Source organism: Chiloscyllium plagiosum, unplaced genomic scaffold, assembly GCF_037043375.1.
Source record: "Chiloscyllium plagiosum isolate Xiang-an unplaced genomic scaffold, Cpla_swu_hap1 HiC_scaffold_40, whole genome shotgun sequence".
NCBI lineage: Eukaryota > Metazoa > Chordata > Chondrichthyes > Orectolobiformes > Hemiscylliidae > Chiloscyllium > Chiloscyllium plagiosum.
Genome location: NW_028270178.1, coordinates 36,024,348 through 36,044,913, shown reverse-complemented (window position 1 = coordinate 36,044,913; position 20,566 = coordinate 36,024,348). Strand labels below are relative to the sequence as shown.

General features: G+C 43.6%; 1 long non-coding RNA gene across 1 annotated transcript; it reads right to left on the bottom strand.

Moving 5' to 3' along the window:
- Positions 1-487: 487 nt before the first annotated feature.
- On the bottom strand, positions 488-13,994 carry LOC148138461 (uncharacterized). The gene is made up of 3 exons (XR_015753992.1): positions 13,891-13,994; positions 2,815-2,906; positions 488-873 (listed from the first exon to the last, which is right to left on the bottom strand). It is a non-coding gene; the product is annotated as an uncharacterized LOC148138461 (long non-coding RNA).
- Between the last annotated feature and the right edge of the window lie 6,572 nt (positions 13,995-20,566).

The window sequence follows — 20,566 nt, the reverse complement described above, 5'->3', positions numbered from 1 at the left end:
TCAGGGATGTGTAGGTTAGGGTGGATTGGCCATGCTAAATTACCCCATAGTGTTCAGGGATGTGTAGGTTAGGGTGGATTGGCCATGCTCAATTACCCATAGTGTTCAGGGATGTGTAGGTTAGGGTGGATTGGCCATGCTAAATTACCCCATAGTGTTCAGGGATGTGTAGGTTAGGGTGGATTGGCCATGCTAAATTACCCCATAGTGTTCAGGGACATGTAGGTTAGGTGCATTAGTCAGCAGTAAATGTAGGGGAATGATTCTGAGTGGGTTCCTCTTTGGAGGGTTGGGGTGGGCTGACGGGCCTGATTCCACACTGTCGGGGTTCTATGAAACCAAATGTGAAAGAGGTATCAAAATCAATTTTAACAGCTGAATGTTCGAAGCTGAAACCCCATTCAAAGCTCTTCGAAAGATTATTCTCTTGGTCGTGCTGAGGCAGAAACAACCAAATAAAGAAATCACTCGACACCCGGAGTCCACTTGCAACATTAGTTTATTGAAATCACCCCCAGTGGGAAGAAATCTTGGAAAACCAACAGCTTCTTCAATGAACAAAGGAAAGACATACATTTCTCTTCACTTGTTTTCAGCTCGCTTTTAGCAATTACAGACCAGCCATATTATTAATTAATTCCACACACGTCCAATCAGGTTAATCATGTGACTGCTTGGACAAGCTTACAGACAACTCTAAGTCTTCCATGATGTTTCCCAGATGTTCTTATCTCCCTTTTTGGGGCTTCTTACAATGGACATTGTATTCAATCATATTCCAATACTCATAGTTATGCTCCTTCCCAGACATTTGCCAGCTGCATCACGTCAATTGCCAATAACTTGGTCACGCAATTTATATTCGCTCCTAACCTTGTCACAGGAGATACAAAAGAATGCTAATTTTGCCAGTTATAAACATTGTAATATTAGTTTCAATGTAAAATTAGTTATAGATAAAACTATGCGGTCACACTTAATGTTAGAATGGGAGCAGCTTCCTTCTCCTTCGACCGGTGGAAGTTCAAACAAACCTAATCTCTCAAACTTCCTTCTAGATATATGCTGTATTCTTAGATTCACTTTCAGGGGATTTTTAATGGAATGTCTTTAATGTTTATTGTACATTTATATATATACGTTTAAAATCTATCATGATGGCTATCTGGAAAGCTTAACTAAAGAAATGGACCTTTTCTACTATTTGTGATAGATCTCAGACTCCAAGTTGATTAAGTATAAAATTCTTCGATCAGCAGGTCACTGCTATCTGGTCGTTCCTTCAGAAACCACTGCAGCTGTGTGTCTGCCTGAATACATTGTCTTAATCTGTTACTTTGGATATGTTCTGTCTACAGACCCATTACTGTTCTAACTTATGATTTACTTCAATGCAAACTATACCGAACAAGCTTTTCTAAGTTAACTGAAAACTGCTTTCAGCCATCTTATACTGCTTTCAGCCATGGGCAGCCTAATAGAAGAATGTAAAAAATCACTAAATTCCATAATAAGAACCCATTTTGAGATCTGAAGGGTTGCAACAATAATGGCTGATCCATTGAAATAGACTTTTTTTTTCTCCCTCACATTCAAAATGGATAGAAAATGGCAAAGTGAAAGGAAAGCATGTCTTGCTAGTGAAAGGAGTCGCAGGTAGATAGGATAATAAAGAAGGCATTCGGTATGCTTTCCTTTATTGGTCAGAGTATTGAGTACAGGAGTTGGGAGGTCATGTTGCGGCTGTACAGGACATTGGTTTGGCCACTGTTGGAATATTGTGTGCAATTCTGGTTTCCTTTCTATCGGAAGGATGTTGTGAAATTTGAAAAGGTTCAGAAAAGATTTACAAGGATGTTGCCAGGGTTGGAGAATTTGAGCTGTAGGGAGAGGTTCAATAGGCTAGGGCTTTTTTCCCTAGAGCATTGGAGGCTGAGGGGTGACATTATAGAGGTTTATAAGATCATGAGGGGCATGGATAGGACAAATAGACAAAGTCTTTTCCTTGGAGTGGGGGAATCCAGAACTAGAGGGCATAGGTTTAGGGTGAGGGAGGAAAGATATAAAAGAGACCTATGGGACAACTTTTTCACGAAGACAGTGGTACATGTTTGGAATGAGCTGTCAGAGGAAGTGGTAGAGGCTGATGCAATTACAACATTTAAAAGGTATTTGGATGAGTTTATGAATGGGAAGGGCTTAGAGGGATATGGGCAGAGTGCTGGCAGGTGAGGCTAGATTGACTTGGGATATCTGGTCAGCATAGACCGAGTTGGACAGAAGGGTCTGCTTCCATGCTGTACATCTCTATGATCCTATGACTCAAAGGAATCAATAGCTGGACATGCCCCAAGGTCACCTTCTCAGATCAGAAGGCAAAGTGCTGAGGGGGGAGGTGAAAATCAGGAGCCAAGGTATTTCCGTTGTGACACCACCACTCCCACCCACTTCCTGGACACAAACACAAAGTTGCAGTTTCAAATCTGGAGCAGTTGGAACACACATTAATTACACAAATAAACACAACCTTTAGCAAAACTGAATGAACGGCGAGTTTACCTCAATGAGTTTGAGATTCTTACGAATCAAAAATCTTGCATGCTATGCAACATGAGTTTATTGTACACTTTTGCATAAATACATTACATAACAATGTAAGATTATTAAATAAATGCATTCAATTTCTAACAGTATTTCATGGCATGTTACATAGCTGTTCGGGCTTTTTCATCTAACAGTTCGCCTGCAAGCGCCAGGAAGTAGTTGAGTCAAAAATTGTAAAAGCTCTTTGAACACAAGGCAGTTATCACTTACCACAATTTCCTTCTGCTAGAGTCTGTAAAGGTCACACATGCACTGTCAAAGCTTGATTGCCATCTCCTGGGCATTGCAAGTATGTCACAAACCTAATTTTAAAGTCATATCAATTTACAAAAAGCATTTATTATTTCTGCTTGATATTGGACATTAATTCAAAAGTACTCACAACATTTATCAGTAATACTGTAAAGTATTCCCTATTTTTCTTTTACATTTCAAGATTAATTACCTTTTTCAATAAAATATTAAATGTCATGTTTCCTCATCTGCCTGACTATATAGTCGAATTGGTCTCATTTAGCTATCTTTTAACGTTCAGAGTTATCAACTCGCACTGAATTATGTGTTGTTCAGGTTGGGGGGGGGAACAGGTCCTGCCGCGGGTGGAACAATGGCGGTAGGCCTTCCCACAATCCTTTGCGGATTTGAAAGGTCTCCATCAGTGACACAGAGGCGCACAACACCCGACGGGTGATGCAAAGGCGCAAGGTGTGGGGGGAACGTAGTGACGTCACACAAGCTGGCCGCCACAAGCGTGAATGGACTGATGTGGGGGAGGTGGGAGTGAGCGAGAGGCGAGTGCGGCGAAGCCTCAGCGCTCCCTCTGGCGGCCGGGAAGGGGAAATCAACAGCCATTGCTGAATGAAAAAAACTGGCACCACAATTTGTTTCAGAGAATTGTCCTACTGGGTCCTCTATTCTCATTTTATTTTCCTGTGACAAAGCAGCATCCACCCCTTACAATACTAGCACGAATTGCTTCAGTGCTGTCATACTGGACATGTCTAACTGTTTGGAACCATAGAAGTATGCAATCTTTTAACATTATGCCTTTTGACAGAAATTAATCTTGTTTCCGGCTTTGTTGCCCTCCTCCCTTTCCCAATAAAGTTACATCAGGTTTTTTCCCACTCTGAAGGAACCTTACCCGAAACATAACCCACTTCAACTCATGTGGAAAATAAAAGAAGTGGGAGAGCAACGGTGATGTGGGACTGCATTGTAAGGGGACCAGGCACACTTAACGTATGGTTGTGATATGGATACCTGAATTGGTTGCTGTTTTGAAGACAATTTGAATTTAAACAGTTGGTTTAAGGGGCAGCAGGGTGGGACACTGCTTCCTCACAGCGCCGGGGACCCGGGTACAATTCCAGACAGTCTGTGCAGCGTTTGCACATTATACCCAGTGTCTGCGTGGGTTTCTTCCGAGTGCTTCGGTTTCCTCCCACACTCCAAACATGTGCAGGTTAGGGTGGATTGGCCATGCTAAATTACCCCATAGTGTTCAGGGATGTGCAGGTTAGGGTGGATTGGCCGTGCTAAATTACCCCATAGTGTTCAGGGATGTGCAGGTTAGGGTGGATTGGCCATGCTAAATTACCCCATAGTATTCAGGGATGTGTAGGTTAGGGTGGATTGGCCATGCTAAATTACCCATAGTGCTCAGGGATGTGTAGGTTAGGGTGGATTGGCCATGCTAAATTACCCCATAGTGTTCAGGGGTGTGCAGGTTAGGGTGGATTGGCCATGCTAAATTACCCATAGTGTTCAGGGATGTGCAGGTTAGGGTGGATTGGCCGTGCTAAATTGTCTCATCGTGTTCAGGGATGTGCAGGTTAGGGTGGATTGGCCATGCTAAATTACCCCATAGTGTTCAGGGATGTGTAGGTTAGGGTGGATTGGCCATGCTAAATTACCCCATAGTGTTCAGGGATGTGTAGGTTAGGGTGGATTGGCCGTGCTATATTGTTCCATGGTGTTCAGGGATGTGCAGGTTAGGGTGGATTGGCCATGCTAAATTACCCCATAGTTTTCAGGGATGTACAGGTTAGGGTGGATTGGCCATGCTAAATTACCCCATAGTTTTCAGGGATGTACAGGTTAGGGTGGATTGGCCATGCTAAATTGGGTCGATGATGTCATTTCATGTGGTGATGTCATTTCCTACGGTGACCTCAGGTCCTGTTCTTTTTCTCAGAGGATGGTAAATGGATGATAAATCTAAGTCAATGTGTTTGTTGATTGAGTTCCAGTTGGAATGCCATGCTTATCAGAATTCTCTTGGGTGTCTCTGTTTGGCTTGTCCTAGGATGGATGTGTTGTTGCAGCTGAAGTGGTGTCCTTCCTTATCGGTATGTACGGATACTAGTGATAGAGGGTCATGTCGTTTTGTGGCTAGTTGTTGTTCATGTATCCTGGTGGCTAGTTTTCTGCCTGTTTTTCCAATGTAGTGTTTGTTACAGTCCCTTGCACACATTGACTTGGATCCCTTTCACTATCCCCTGAGGAAAAGAACAGGAAATGGTATCACCATAGAAAATCATGTCACCACAGGAAATGACATCACCAACCCAAGGAAATCTAAACCTATAAACAGAAAGCAGGAAACACCAGCAGTGCTTCATCCAGAGGCTCACTGAAGATATTACCTACTATGGTGACGAAAAGTCTGAAAATGAACCTTCCAGGTCAGCCATCAATAAACATCCCATCTTTGTGTCATCTGCAAATGTACTAATCAGGCTATTTACATTGTCCTCCAAGTTGTTTATAGAGATTACAAACATTAGGGGTCCCAGCACTGATCCGTGTGGAATACCATTGGTCATTGATTTCCAATCCGAAAGATATCCTTCCACCGCTACTCTCTGTCTCCTAATACCAAGGCAGTTGTATTTCCATCTTCCCCCGTGTGACTTCCCCTTTTGTATCAGACTGCCATGAGGAACCTTGTCATACGCCTTGCTCAGTCCATATACAGAGTAACCTTGATTATCCGAATGACACAAGCAGGGAGTATTTTGTTCGGGTATTCGAATATCTGGATAATTGAATGCCAGATAACACAGTTTAGCCAAGCATCGGGACCTTGCAATCTTGTTTGGATAATCAGAAATTCGGATAATGGATGTTCGGGTAACCCCTGTAGCCAAGATCCACTGCCCTGCCCTCAATCATCTTTATCAATTTCTCAAATAAGTATGTGAGACATGACCTCCCCTGAACAAAGCCATGCTGCTTATTGCTAATAAGTCCACATGTTTCTGAACGTGAGTAAATTCTGGCCCTATGAATCTTCACCAATAATCTCCCTATCACTGACTTAAGGCTGGAAGGCTTTTTGCCAGGAACATTGGTTCTCCTGCTCCTCAGAGGCTGCCTGTCATGCTGTGCTTTTTCAGCACCGCACTCTTGACTCTGATCTCTAGCATCTGCAGTCCTCACTTTCTACTGGGTGACCTCTTCATAGAACACCTACGTTCTGCCTGGTTAAAAACAAAAGACCCTGAGCTTCCAGTTGCCTGTCACTTTAAGATCCCACTCTGTCCCCTGGCCAACGTCTCTGTCTCTGGCTTGCTGCAGTGCTCCAGGGAAGCTCAGAGGAGGCTGGAAGAACAGCACCTCCATTCCTGCTTGGGGACCCTGCAGCCCTCCAGGCTCAATATTGAGTTCAATCATTTTAGGGCCTGAATTCTCCCATGTCCTAGCCCCAATCCCACACATTAGATCTTGTTATCACATGGTCTGCCATTACTCGCTGTGTATTGTTAGCAACTAACCATCTTCATCAACAGCTAATCACCCTATCAGCCAGATTCGTTATCCACTCCTTTGTCTCTCCAACCATCCTTCTCTCTGTTTGGCCTCTATCCTCATCTATCGTTTACTCCTCACACCCTCCCCCCACCCTGTCTTCTGCATGTCAACTGACATTTCCCGAGCTACCATCAGTTCTGAGGGAGGGTCACCCCTGAACCAAAACACTAACTCTGATTCCACTTCATAGATGCTGCCAGACCTGCTGAGCTTTTCCAGCAACTTCTGCTTTCGTTACTGACCTCAGGCTCCCTTGGCTGTGATTTCCCAGATTAGCCCTGGTGGTGCCCTTCTTAAAGAAAATAACAATGTTGACTGTTCTCCAGTGCTGTGGGACCTCTCCTGGGATGAAAGAGGATTTCATGCAAGGCCCGCAGCACTTCCATCTCTTGCTTACCTCAGCATTCTGGAATAGATCCCATCAGGTCCTGGGGACCTCTCTACCATCATGCTTTTCAAAACGCCCAACACCACCTCCTTTTCCAAATTGACAGGCCCCAGAAAATCAACATGAGACTCACCATCCCCCATGTTCTTCTCCCTGCTGAATCCCAATGCAAAGTATCCGTCAAGAATCTCACCCACCTCCTCTGGCTTCACATATCCCTGAACACTATGGGGTAATTTCCCTCCTTTAATTTAGCATGGCCAATACACCCTAACCTACACATCCCTGAACACTATGGGGTAATTTAGCATGGCCAATCCACCCTAACCTACACATCACTGAGCACTATGGGGTAATTTAGCATGACCAATCCACCCTAACCTACACATCCCTGAACACTATGGGGTAATTTAGCATGGCCAATCCACACTAACCTACATATCCCTGAACACTATGGGGTAAGTTCCCTCCTTTGTCCCTGAGTGGACCTACCCTTTCCCGAGTTACTCTTTTGTCTCTTATATAATATGACACTGTTACACCATGGGTACACCCCTCTGCTAATTTAAACCAGCCAGACAGAAAAGATTTGCCCCATGCTGTAATCTATTAATATTTGAGTAGCAAAGAGTTATCTCAAAAGTCACTACATAAAGTAAAAATTACCACCTTTATTCCTTAAGTCTAACAGAGAATATTATCTAACAATTATTTACAACTCCTTTTTCTTAAGCCTATCTTTTACCTTCCCCTCTAAAATACTAGTCCGATTAAACAATCCCAATTACAATTTTAAAAAAAACTCACGTTTCATTGGTTTTAATTTTGTTAAAATACCAAATTCAAACTTGATTGGAGTTTGGCATTGTGGGGCATAATTTAAACTGATTGGTCGAATTTGAATTTGTTTTTGTCTCATAGCAACACAGCACCAGATATGTGTTTCAACCCAAATGTTACATTTTTAAATGCTTAGCACACTTTGTGCTAGTCAGAAACCTTTGCTACCTTAAGGGTACAGTACGCCCACAAGTTCATAACAACATCTTCGGAGTTTTCTAACACTGTTTGCCTCGGACATTTCGTGGCCCCTTCTTCATGTTCTTTAAGGACTCGGTCTTTCTGTCATTTCCGAAACTCTACATGTGCCTCTTTTTTCTTTCTGACTAAGCTCTCAATTTCTCTTGTCATCCAAGTTTCCTGAATTTTGTGAAACCGATCCTTCATTTTCACAGGACAGGACTTATACAGTTAATAGTAAGGTCCTAGGGAGTGTTGCTGAACAAAGAGACCTTGGAGTGCAGGTTCATCGCTCCTTGAAAGTGGAGTCGCAGGTTGATAGGATAGTGAAGAAGGTGTTTGGTATGCTTTCCTTTATTGGTCAGAGTATTGAGTACAGGAGTTGGGAGGTCATGTTGCAGCTGTACAGGACATTTGTTAGGCCACAGTTGGAATATTGCATGCAATTCTGGTCTCCCTCCTATTGGAAAGACATTGTAAAACTTGAAAGGGCTCAGAAAAGATTTACAAGGATGTTGCCAGGGTCGGAGGATTTGAACTACAGGGAGAGGCTGAACAGGCTGGGGCTGTTTTCCCTGGACCGTCGGAGGCTGAGGGGTGACATTATGGAAATTTATAAAATCATGAGGGGCATGGATAGGATAAATAGACAAAGCCTTTTTCCTGGGGTGGGGGAGTCCAGAACTAGAGGGGCATAGATTTAGGGTGAGAGGGGAAAGATATAAAAGATACCCAATAGGCAACCTTTTCATGCAGAGGGTAGTTCGTTTATGGAATGAGCTGCCAGAGGATGTGGTGGAGGCTGGTACAATTACAGCATTTAAAAGGCATCTGGATGGGTATATGGATAGGAAGGGTGTGGAGGATATAGGGCAGGTGCTAGCAGGTGGGACTAGATTTAGTTAGGATATCTGGTCTGCATGGATGAGTTGGACCAAGGAGTCTGTTGCTGTGCTGTACATCTCTATGACTCTATGACTCTGTCAATTTGTGACTCACTCCCAGTTATCTGTTATAAGGTTATCCCTTATCAATAACACAACTCCCCCACCTCTTTTACATCCCTCACTATCTCACTTGAAACATCTAAACTCACATATACAGATACACACACACACAGAATCCCTACAGTGAGGAAACCAGCCTTTTGGCCCAACAAGTCCATACCGACCCTCTGAAGAGTATCCCACCCAAACCCATTCCCTACCCCTATTACTTGACCTTGTCCCCTGACTAATGTAGCAAACCTACACATCCCTCGGTAATATAGCATGGTCAATCCACCCTCACCTACACATCCCTGGACACTATGGGTAATTTAGCATGGCCATTCCACCCTAACCTACACATTCCTGAACACTATGGGTAATTTAGCATGGCCAATCCACCCTAACCTGCACATCCCTGAGCACTATGGGGTAATTTAGCATGGCCAATCCACCCTAACCTACACATCCCTGAACATCATGGGGTAATTTAGCAAGACCAATCCACCCTAAACTACACATCCCTGAAAACTATGAGACAATTTAGCATGGCTAATCCACCCTAACCTACACATCCCTGAACACTATGGGTAATTTAGCATGGCCGATCCACCCTAACCTGCACATCCCTGAACACTATGGGGTAATTTAGCATGACCAATCCACCCTAACCTACATATCCCTGAACACTATGGGTAATTTAGCGTGGCTAATCCACCCTAACCTACATATCCCTGAACACTATGGGTAATTTAGCATGGCCAATCCACCCTAACCCACACATCTTTGGATTGTAGGAGGAAACCGGAGCACCCGGAGGAAACCCACGCAGAGACGGGGAGAATGTGCAATCTTCACACAGAGAGTCACCCGAGGCTGGAATCGAACCCGGGTCCCTGACACTGGGACACAGTCGTGCTAATCACTGGGCCAGCGTGCCACGCGCCACACACACACACTTTACATTTGTGAATGCATACATGTATATAAAACAATTTGGATGAAAGATTGAAGTCTAAATTTCCACGTTTACATGGAAAGGTAAGACATAAGACGGAGTGGGAATGTATAAGTGATTAAGTATAAAGAGGCTTCAGGGTGATTTAAACAGGGATGGGTGAGGGGGCAAATATGTAGCAGGTGCCAGCACGATGTGGGTAATTGTGAAGCTGTCCACTTTGTTGGGAATAAAGAAATGTCATTGTATTATTTAAATGGGGATAGATTTGGAAGTGTGTACGTGGTGTCCCTGTACACCAGGCATCGACACTTAGTGTGCAGGTGGAGGAAATCGTTAGGAACATAAATGGGTTTCCTGACTTCCTTTCTAGAGGATTTGAGGACAGGTAGAGAGATATCTTACTGCAGTCGTACAGGTGAGACCACTCCTGGATTATTGTCGTACAGCACGATAATTCTTCAGTCCAACTAGTCCACACCAACCATGTTCCCAAACAAACCAGTCCCACTGCCCGCACTTAACCCATATCCCTCCAAACATTTCTTATTCATGTACTTATCCAAATTGTGTAACTGTACCCATAATCCACCACTTCCTCTGGGAGTTCATTCCACATACAAACCACAAAATGTTGCCCCCCCATTTTTTTTCTTAACACTTTCTCCTCACTTTTAAAATATACCCTCTAGTTTTGAACTCCTCCACACTAGGGAAAAAAAACCATTGCCATCACCTTATCTATGCCCCTCATGATTTTATAAACGTCTATCAGGTCACCCCCTCAGCCTCATACACTCCAGTGGAAAAAAGACCCGGCCTATCCAACCTCTCCTTATAAGTCAACCTCTCCATTCCTAGCAACCTCCTGGTAAATTCCTTCTGAACCCTGTCCAGTTTAATAACCTCCTTCCTGTAACAGGGCGACCAGAACTGGACACAGTGCTCCAGACGAGGCCTCACCAATGTCCTGTACAACCTCGACATGCTGTCCCCAACTCCTATACTCAAAGGGCTGAGCAATGAAAGCAAGCATGCTAAACACCTTCTTCACCCCCCTGTCTACATACGACATGAACTTCAAAGAATTATGTACTTGAACCCCTAGGTCTCTGTGTTCTACAACACTACCCAGGGTCCTACCATTAACTGTATAAATCCTGCCCTTGTTTCTTGTGTCATAATGATATTTATGCAAATTAAACTCCACCTGCCACTCCTCAACCCATTAACACAATTGATCGTGTTACGGACCATGAGTGTAGCGCTGGAAAAGCACAGACAGCATCCGAGGAGCAGGAAAATCCACGTTTCAGGCAAATCCTGATGAAGGGATTTTGCCCATGCCAGTTCCCTTCAAAATGTCCCAAGAAGGTAGCCTGAACCCTAACTTTGCTCGCTGTCTTAAGCAGGTGTGTAGTGGATATTCCAGGAGTGATGCAACTGATCAAACCACTTGGTTTTAAATGAAACAGAACTTATTTACAAGATTACCGAATGAAACACAAACGAAAGAGAACCGAATAACTTAACAGGAGAGCTATCGGAGAGAGGGAGGATCAGCATGGACCTGCAGCTTTGGGCCCGGCTGCCTGTCTGATTTCAGTGAATAGTCAGACTGTCAGACCAAACCAAATCAGAGAAAAGCTGAGCTGGGTGAACTGGCCACTCTCCTTTCATTGTAACTTGAAAGCCCTTTGCCTGAGTTAGTATCTGTTAGCTATTATCAAACCAGCCCTGAAACCAATCGAAACGTGGACTTTTCGGAGTATATGCCTTTTATGATCTCTCTAAAAAAAAACCAAGGACACCATAACCTTGTTAAAGGAGCAGCAGCATCATACTGCTCCCCCTTAAAAATCAACCATCAATTTCCAAAGATGGCTTCATTTTAAAACCCCTTAATTTTAAACTGTTAGTACCCTATAGCAACACACAAACATTATGTTGACTATAAGCGTGAAAACATGCACAACTAGATTCTAATTTACTCCTGCCAACGAATGCCTCCATTTCTCATTCACATCTTGACAATGTGTTGGCAATCACGTTTTCTCGTCCCACCATGTGCACAAATTTCAAATAGAATGGCTGCAGCACCAAGCTCTATCTAAACAGTCTGGTATTTCTGTCCTTAAATTTCTCCACAAACTTCAACGGCTTATGATCAGTGTATATGAATGCCTCAGTCACATTACTGGCAACATAAACACTGAAATACTGTAACGCCAACACCAAGCTCAAAGTCTGTTTCTCGGCTGTCGAATATTTCTGCTGATGAATGTTCAATTTCCTGGAGAAATACCCTGTGTGGTGTTTGCACATTCTCCCCGTGTCTGCATGAGTTTCCTCCGGGTGCTCCGGTTTCCTCCCACAATCCAAAGATGGGCAGATCAGGTGGATTGGCCATGCTAAATCGCCCATAGTGTTAGGTGCATTAGTCAGAGGGAAATGGGTCTAGGTGGGTTACTCTTCAGAGGGTCAGTGTGGACTTGTTGGGCCAAGGGGCCTGTTTCCACACTGTAGGGAATCTAATCTAATCTAATCTAATCTAATCTAATCTAATCTAATCTAATCTAATCTAATCTAATCTATCTTCTTGCCATCTCCCTGTAAGAGCAATACCCACATCACTTGTAATAATGGCTACCTTTAATGGCTTTGCGTAATTAGATGTGGCTAACACTGGGGCAGTGTTTAACACAGCTTTCAGGCTGTCAAATGCCTTCTGACAGTCTGCTGTCCACTGAAACCTCTTGCCTTTCTTTAGCAATTCAATGAGTGGAGCAGCCACACAGCGACCATGTGGTTCAAATTTTCGGTAAAGTCCACTCAATTTCAGGAACCGCAGTACTGCTCTTTCTGTCGATGGTGTGGGAAACTCCCCAATACCTTTGTTATTGTATCCCGTGGAGCCATTTGTCCATGCCCCATAACATAGCCCTGGAAAGGTGACTTGGCCTTTGGCAAATTCACTTTTAGCCAGGTTTATCACCAAGCCTGCCTTCTGAAGTCAATCTCACACGCCTGATAAATGTGGCAAATGTTCCTTCCATGTATGACAAAAACATCACCAGGTCATCTATGTATACGACACAGTTGGGTAATCCAGCAATGACCTTATTAGTCAGTCTCTGAAATGCAGCCAGAGCAACTCTCATGCCAAACAACATGACTTTAAACTGATACAGCCTATTCAGCATTACAAAAGCTGAAATTGCCTTCACTCATTCTGACAAAGGTACCTGCTAATTGCCTCTGAGCAAATACAACTTGGAAATACAAGTTGCTGGTCCCACTTTCTCAACACCGTCTTCCAAACACAGAATTGGATATGCACCCGTCTTTGTAACAGCATTGACTTTGCGACAGTCCACACATAACCATTGGGTACCATCTGGCTTTGGCACCATGACTATGGGTGAGCTCCAGTCACTGTAACTCAGTTCAATTACATCATTTTGGAGCATGTGTTCAATCTCCTTTTGAACCTGTGCCAACTGTAGAGGGTTACGCCTATAAGGATGTTGCTTAATTGGAACAGCATCTTGTATATCTACATCATGCATAATTAAGTTAGTGCTTCTCAGTTTACTCCCACAAATCTCCCCATGTTGATGGTAATAACTCTTTCAGGTCTTTTCAATTTTCCTCTGGAAGGTAACTTAATAATTTATCCCGTTTTTTTACAACTTCCTCGTTGTCCAATTTAATTTGAGGAATGTTCAATTCAGAATCCTCTGAACTTGGTTCTTCCCTCTTGGGTGTGACCAATAATATTTGGCTTTCCTTCCCTGTCAGAATATCTTTTGAGCATATTCACATGACACCCTCTATGAGGTTTCTTTCTGTCTGAAGTCCTTATCAAATAGTTCACCACTCAATTTCCTTTCAATTTGATAAGGTCCACTAAACCTTGCTTTTAAACCTATCATTGGAATTATCACTAATACCTTATCTCCAATTGCAAAATTGTGAATGTTTGGTGTCTTGTCTGCTTCCTGTTTCACTGTATGCTGTGATATTTTTAAATGTTGCCTAGCCAACACCCTGCTCCATTTAATCACTTCCGAAAATTTGACATAGTCCAAATATGTGGTCTCTGAATTCTGACTGACCGATTTCTCCTTCATCAACTTTAGTGGTCCTCTCACTTCATGTTCAAAAACTAATTCAAATGGACTGAATTTGGTCAATTCATTTGGTGCATCACTGATCGCAAAAACCACAAATGGAATTCCCTTATCCCAATCATCTGGATAGCGATGACGATAAGCCCTCAACATGGTCTTTAATGTCTGAGGCCACCTCTCTAGCGCTCCTTGTGACTCTGAATGGTACACTGTAGATTTGAATTGATTTATTCCTAAGCTGCCTATAACAGCCTCGAATAATTTCAATGTGAAGTTTCACCCTTGATCTGTTTGTATCTTTGCGGATAGTTCATATCGAGTGAATAATTTTGAGAAACTCCTCGACGATCCTTTCAGCTGTGATATTGCGTAATGGAACAGCCTCTGGAAATCTAGTGGACCCATCTATTGTTGTTTACAAATACTGATGCCCACTTTTTGTTTGAGGAGGGCATCCTATGCAATCAATAAAGACTCTTGTGAAAGGTTCCTCAAATGTAGGACAGGCATTAAAGGTGTGGGATTTTATTACTGCCTGTAGTTTTCTGGTTACCTGACATGCATGACATGTCTCACAAAATTCAACTACATCCTTGTGCAGTCCAGGCCAGTAAAAAATGTTTTTGTATTTTAGCTTGAGTTTTTATCATTCCCAGATGTCCCCCAAGTGGTAGCTCATGCACCACCCACACTGCCTCCTTTCTATAACCCACTGGCAATATTTCTCACCTGCCTGAATAGATGGTGGTCTCTATTTCCTCATTAAGACATAATTTTTAAGATAATAACATTCAGGGATACATTCAAATTCTTTTTCCACGTATGCGTTTTGATACAATTGCTTTGAATTTTCATCTTCCTGTTGTAACTCAGTTAATTTCTCCGAGCTAAAAATGTCTGCTGTGTCATCCATCTGCTCCTGGTTTGTCTCCACCATCTGATCAAACAGGCTCTCTGCGAATTCCACTTCCATTTTCTTACATATACTCTTTGATCACTCCTGTTTCAACTGGTGACTTTGTGACCTCGTTACCACACAATGAAGAAAAAAAAAAATCCCAGGATATGTGTCCTACAATAGTTCAGTTGCCTGAGTTTTTCCCTGGCTTTTCAGCTGCAGTAGGCAGCACTCCTACCTGTGAATCAGCTATATCATTAGCAAGGACAAGTTGTATTCCTCGAGCTGAGGGTTTGTCCAGTACTCCTACCATGAGTTCTCCACTCTTCACTGGACACTCTAACCTCACTTTACATAACTGAATACTTCCCGTCTTGCTCTGAATTTTCATAACTTGCACCATTTCTGGCAATAATGCTCCCCATCTCTCCTCATCTTTCAGCATTCACAGATTGAGAGGGTCCTGTATCTCTTAATAGTGTAACCTCTGTACCTGATGCTTCTGGCCTATGTGAATAAATTCAACCGTTGCAGGTATGTACTCACTGTGTACCCATGACTGCGTCGCCAAATACCAGACTAATGCCATTTACAAGTTTGCTGATGACACCACCATAGTCAGTTGAATCTCAGAAGGCAACGAAACAGACTACAGATGGGGAGTGGAAGACCTGGAAAAATGGTGCACTGAGAACAACCTAGCTCTCAATGCTGGCAAAACTACAGAACTCATTATTGACATTTGGCAGGATGTTACTCATGCCCCCCCTACACATTAACAGCACAGAGATGGAATGAGTGGAGAGTGCCAAGCTCCTGGGAGTGGTCATCCACATGGGCTTTTCATGTGGATGCACTGGTTACAAAGGCCCAACAACGTCTCTTCTTCCTCAGGCAGCTGAGGAAATTTGGCATGACGGCGAATACCCTTGCCAACTTTTATAGGTGCGCTATCGAGAGCATTCTGTATCACTACCTGGTATGGCAACTGTACCATTCAAGATTGGAGATGGTTACAGAGAGTGGTGAACTCGGCCCGGACAATTACAAAGGCCGACCTCCCATCTGTAGAATCCATCGACCAGGCTCGCTGTCAAGGAAAGGCCGCCAGCATTCTCAAAGACCCATCCCACCCTGGTAATGCTTTTCTACAACCTTTACCATCGGGGGAGAAGGTACAGAGGCCTGATCACACGCACCAGCCGGTTTAGGAACAGTTTCTACCCTACTGTTGTTAGAATCTGAGTGGACTCACAAACTCTTAACATTCGCCTGTACCTGTGTATTTTGGTTTTGCCGCTGTTTACCTATTATTTACTTACCTCTGCTACTTAGCTCTGTGATCTGCCTGGACAGCTCACAAGGCAAAGCTTTTCATTGTGCCTTGGTACGCGTAAAAATAAATTCAATTCAATTCAATTTAGTTTAAGGAGAACCTGCACTTCCTCTTTACCCAACCTCTGACTAGGTTATACCTCCCAGTGAAACTTTCTAGCCACCACTGTGCTTTCCATTACCACTCCAACAAAACTCGCTGGCTTGTCCTGTTTTCCTACATCTGGCTGCCAGTGTTTCTCCTAACCCACCAACACTGTGATTTCATGTGACCTACTTTATTGCAGTGAAAACACGAGCTTTCTAACTTCTCTGCCCCCCTCAAGGGTTTCCTTTTTACCCTGGGGTAAGTTATCCTCATGATCTTCACCGAGATCCACCTTTCCCTTTCCACATGAGGATTTCTCTTCTCCCCAGTTTCTATCCCTGCTGGATTGAAATTGATGTTGGAAGCCAAACTTTGCTTTATGGACCAACTCATAATCATCAGCCATTTCAGCTGCTAACCTTACTGTTTCAACTCTCTGCTCTCCCACATGCTCTGCTCTCACGACTTGAGAAAGTGAATGTTTGAACTCCTGTCAAAGTTTCTGAAGTCCAAACTTCCTCTCTTTCCCCTCCCTCTCTTTCTCTCTCTTTTCCTTTTTGCCCTGCTGAAACAATTTGTTCTTTTTTCTCTTTCCTCTGCTTTTAATCGCAAATTCAATCTATTTCAGTTCTGTTGCCCTTCTCTTGCCTCTTGCTTCTAACTCGAGCGGCTTCATTTTCAGTTGAATTTTAGCCATCTCTACAGATTCTGATGGTGTTCCCAGCAAATGTAAATGCTGAGCTGTTGCTGTAATTATCTCCCCTTTCCTCACGGAAGGAGGCAGTTCCAACGCCAGCTTGCCTGCTAATTCCAGCAGCTTGGCCTGATCATCTTTTGTAAAAACCCCCAAGGTCACTTCTTCCACATCCAGAAAACTCTTGGTGACTGAAAGAGCCATTGTCCTGCCAAGCATTGTTTCAACAAATCGAATTCAACACCCAGAACAAAAGATACAAACACCTACCGCTCGCTGCCTTCGTGTCCAGCAACCCAAATCCCAATTTGGAACTACAGAACAAATCCTGCAAAGAGAACCCGATCTGTAATGGACCAGGCCAGACCTCCTCAAACATATCAAGAAAGTAGCCCAGACCTTAACTTTGCTAGTTGTTTGAGGCAGGTGTACAGTGGATATTCCAGGAGGGATGCAGCTGGTCAAGCCACTTGGTTTTAAACAAAACAGAATTTATTTACAAGATTGCCGAATGGAACACAAACAAAAGAGAACCGATTACAAAATAACTTCATCTGTCTGAAAACCCAACAGATCATCCCAACTTAATGATGCTGTTCCAAATACTTGCAACAATCCTCATAATCACCCCTTGGCACAAATGGTAAAATCAAACCCAGGGTCTCACAGGAGAGATGTCAGAGGGAGGGAGAGTACCAGCCTGGACCTGTTTCTTTGGGTCCAGCAGCTTCTACAACACTATTGCTTGCTCACCAAACCAAACAGAGAAAAGCTGAGCTGGAAGTACTGGCTATTCCCCTTTTGTTGTACAAGCGTTTTCTTTTTAATTTGAAAGTCTTTTAGCTGAGGCAGTATCTGTTAGCTATAATCAAACTAGCCTTAAAAGCCATCGAAACTTAAATTTTTCAAAGTCTATGTCTTTGCGATCTCTCTGAAAAGAAAAGCCAAGGCCCCCATAATCTTGCTAAAGGAGCATCATCATCACAATCAAGATCTCAATGTAATCTGGGATAATCTTCTTCACTGACTCCTAGACCAGGAATTGTGGTGTCATCTGCAAACCTAGTGAACACATCTCCTACGTTCTCATCCAAATCATTCATATAAATGACAGACAGAAGTGGACCCAGTAGTGATCCCTAAGGAACAACGCTGGTCACAGGCCTCCAGTCTGAAAAGCTACTGTCCACCACTGCCATTTAACTCCAACTTTATATCCATGGGAGAGGCAGAAATCCTCAATCATATTGAAAACTTACATACATTAAATACAGTAGAGTTTGCTGTATTATTCTGTCCAATTATTATAGTTTACAATTTGTTTAATTCAGTGCATATATACCTGCGGTTTAGATTAGAATCCGGACAGTGTGGAAACAGACCGTTTCGGCCCAACAAGTCCACACCGATCCTCCGAAGATTAAACCATATGGACCAATTTCCCTCTGACTAATGCAGTTAACACTATCAGTAATTGAACATGGCCAATCCACCTTAACCCACACATCCCTGAACACTATGGGGTAATTTAGCATGGCCAATCCACCTTAACCCACACATCCCTGAACACTATGGGGTAATTTAGCATGGCCAATCCACCCTAACCTGCACATCCCAGAACACTATGGGTAATTTAGCATGGCCAATCCACCCTAACCCACACATCCCTGAACACTATGGGGTAATTTAGTATGGTCAATCCACCCTAACCTGCACATCCCAGAACACTATGGGTAATTTAGCATGGCCAATCCACCCTAACCCACACATCCCTGAATACTATGGGGTAATTTAGCATGGCCAGTCCACCCTAACCTACACATCCCTGAACACTATGGGATAATTTAGCATGGCGAATCCACCCTAACCTACACATCCCTGAACACTATGGGACAATTTAGCACGGCCAATCCACCCTAACCTATACATCCCTGATCACTATGGAGTAATTTAGCATGGCCAACCCACCCTAGTCTACACATCCCTGAACACTATGGGGTAATTTAGCATGGCCAATCTACCCTAACCTACACATCCCTGAATACTATGGGCAATTTAGCATGGCCAATCCACCCTAACCTGTTCATCCCTGGGCACTATGGGTAATTTAGCATGGCCAATCCACCCTAACCTACACATCCCTGAACACTATGGGTAATTTAGCATGGCCAATCCACCCAAACCTACACATCCCTGAACACTATGGGACAATTTAGCACGGCCAATCCACCCTAACCTATACATCCCTGATCACTATGGGGCAATTTAGCACGGCCAATCCACCCTAACCTACACATCCCTGAACACTATGGGGTAATTTAGCATGGCCCATCCACCCTAACGTGCTCATCCCTGGGCAGTATGGTGTAATTTAGCATGGCCAATCCAACCTCATCTACACATCTTTGGAGTTTGGGAGGAAACCAGAGCACCCAGAGGAAACCCATGCAGACACATGGAGAATGTGCAAACTCCACACAGACAGTCCCCCGAGGCTGGGACCAAACCCAGGTCCCTGACGCCGTGCGACAGCACTGCTAACCACTGAGCCACTGTGCCACCCCAAATGATTTATTCGAATGGCTACACGAACTATCAACAGTTTATTCAATTTTGAATCAATTTCTTCTCAAACACTATAATGTCTGAGGTAGTCAGTTGAGGGTGTGAGTAAGAAGGTTTCTCTGCAGGTATGTTTTATTTATGGCACTATTGCACTATAATTTAAGTGACACTTCCTGTAAATAAAGTATAGAAGTGATGTCTATACTCCCTGCATTACATTCCTATTACTTCGTCTGTGTTTTTACCTTGATGACCTCTTGACCATCTGGAATTTTGATCAATTTCTGTTCCCTTAGGAGTCAGATAATAAAACCCGTTTGCCAGATTCAGTTGTGCGCTAAGGTATCAAAGGCCAGAGGCCACCTGCTGGATGATGGGATTGGACTAGTTAGGTGTTTTTTTTTTGACTGGCTTCTGACGTCCAGAGCAAGTGGTCACAGCCTCAGGAAACCAGTTTGGACTGAGATGAGGAGAAACATCTTCACTCAGACAGTGGCCGAGAAGCAACGTAATATATTTAGGAGAGAAACAGAATCACAGATATCCACAGTTAAAAAATTGAAAATCCGTCCAGTTATCCCTGGAACTCAACCACCATCTAACCAATTTTTTTTTCCAGCACTTTTTCACCCAGAGGGTGGTGCATATCTGGAATGAGCTGCCAGAGGAAGTGGTGGAAATTGGTACAATTGCAACACTTAAAAGGCATCTAAATTGGTACATGAAGAGGAAGCGTTTAGAGGGATATGGGCCAAGTGCTGGCAAATGGGACGAGATTAGGTTGGGGTATCTGGTCAGCATGGATGGGCTGGACCAAAGGGTCTGTTTCTGTGCTGTACATCTCTATGACGACTTAGATTTCTAGAGGCTAAAGGTATTGAAGGTACCCGAGAGAGGAAAAGTGGGATAGGTGGGTCAGCCCTGTTCAGTAAGGCGAGAGGGAGGGGTCTCGATGGGCCGAATGGCCAATGACTGTCAGGAATCAGAGGCTGGGAGGCAGAATGGAGGGGAAGGAGTGGTTCCTCCGACTCAACTGACTCCCCCGGATTTCAGATCAGCGCCGTATGAGTCAAAGTGGGGT